Raw genomic sequence first — 2,214 nt, 5'->3', positions numbered from 1 at the left:
ACCTACTCTATCTGTAAAGTGTCTCGGAATAACAAAAAACAATTCTGTCAAACATGTCAAACATCAGGTAGGCTTGCGATATCGGCTCTTTAGAGCTACACCAAGTTGTTAATGTCACTGAAATAAACAGACAGCCCACTTCCCCATTGTTGAGAGCTTGAATCTGTCGGTGCTGTGTCCCGAGATAGCCGTCCCTGAACGTCACCCAGCAGCAGTCAGACACCTTTCTGGTGTGTAGGACGTAGAAAAATCCACGCCGCAGAAACGCCACGCTGACGGGACGCAGAGAGTATACAGGGGATTTTTTCACAGGAAGTTTCTTCTTTTGTTTTGGTTTTCTTCCTCCTTCCTCCTTTTATAACCAAAGTGGTTGTCAAATATCCAGCAAAGTCACTTTTGAAGGTGTGTGTGTGTGTGTGTGTGTGTGTGTGTGTGTGTGTGTCTCCTTTCATTTCCTACCATCAGGCGTCCACTTCAAAGTCCATCTAGCCGAGAAGAACACTCCTTTACTCCCACTGCCTTAAACGACTTAAACAAAAAGCAATGACCCACACACTTTGCACACGTATATATCATCATTTTTTTGTCTCGTGTAAATTATTGAAATAAGCTGTTGTATGTTTACTATCGGACTATCTGCACTGTATGTTGAGGCCGTGTCTCAGATGATTTTACGTCACGACAGACATTAGAAAAGTCTTGAGAGAAAGGTTTTCCGACTCTTAATTTCATCGTTTTAATACCAACGCTAATACATATACTCCAGCAGTGATGAAGTTACGAAGGTAAACAACTCGAAAATCATATTTGTCTTTTTTCATTCCCTGAAAAAGCACAGTGTTAGAAATCCAAGGTTTGCACCCATCAGCAGCGATACATAGAGGAAAAGTTTTTCAGCCCACTTTCTTCTAAAAGAGTATCTGTTCTTGATGCATTTTCTAAAGAGAGGAAAAGAAAAATATAGGTGTGGTCCCAGTTGTTGTTTTTTTCAAAATAAGACAGACGCAGTCTCTATTTATAGTGCCTATTTTGGAACGAGGAGGAAGTAAGGTTTTGGTTGGTTAGGTCATGTGTGGGCTAAAGGTCTTGATTACACAGTGAGGCTGTGAGTGGAGTCAACCTCAGAGAACTTATCTATGTGGGCTGATACGTGCCAGATACTGTACACTCTAAGAAATATCTGTGTATTAACAGTTGTATGACTGTATTTTTTTTTTTCAGAAATTGTCCAGAATTCACAGTTGCATTTTTGTTTTTTTTTAACATTTAGAATTGCATCATTTTTGCACGGCCATGGAAGTTTTGGTAGACTCCACGTTGTCACATTTTTCACAGCTGTTACATTTTTTTTCTGGCGTGTTTCCACCTATATGACACTTTTTATGATGTTTTTTGGATTTCCTTTGAACCCTTTGGCGCTTTTTTGATGTTTCTGTTGCTTTTTATGACGCTTTTTGTCGCTTTCAAAAAAAGTTTTTAAGAGTTTTTCAATGTTTTCATAAGTTTACTAATTGAGCAGCTTTGTATGAGATGTTTTGTATTTAGTCCTACCAGGAAATGTTCTATATTTTAACTGTAGCTGCACACATAATTTCTATTTTTAGTTATGGGGCAAAGTCCAAATAATGAGCTGTTCATTTATAGCATTTAGGAATGTATTCCCAAATATGGTCAATGGACAGGGGGGAGTTTCTACACAAAACATAAAAAAATGGATGATTCATTACTAAAGATGAACAAATCTCAATCTGACATTATCAGCTGATTGCCATTGGGCCAGGACTTTCCACTCCCACTCAGCTCCATATGGATAATTCAGCTCAAAGCCCACGCGCTGGTTTGTTTCCAGAGCGTAAAAAAAGGCAGATTGTTTAATATATCTTGACATTTAGTCTGCAATGCAAAGGTCAGGTCCCATCCAATAAGGGCTCACACTTCAAACAGGCTTGTTTTCTGCGCAGATTCAGCTTTAGTACTCTACAAAAAAGTCAGATTTAAGCAACTTGAGTTTATTTGCTCCTACATCTCTAGTGGTTGCGTCTTAACCCTCATGTTGTCCTTGGGTCAAATTGACCCATTTTCCTATATCAATGTCCTTTTTAACTACCCAAAATAACATGATTGGTTCGACAAAATTCTCTTTTCCAAGTACAAATGTCTACTTTCATAAATTTTGGGGCGTCCTAATCAATTTTTTAGCATTTGAAAAACAAA

The sequence above is a fragment of the Etheostoma spectabile genome, chromosome 11, assembly GCF_008692095.1.
Source record: "Etheostoma spectabile isolate EspeVRDwgs_2016 chromosome 11, UIUC_Espe_1.0, whole genome shotgun sequence".
Taxonomy (NCBI): Eukaryota; Metazoa; Chordata; class Actinopteri; order Perciformes; family Percidae; genus Etheostoma; species Etheostoma spectabile.
The sequence above is the reverse complement of the archived record's forward strand: the minus strand, read 5'-3'. Positions refer to the sequence as shown.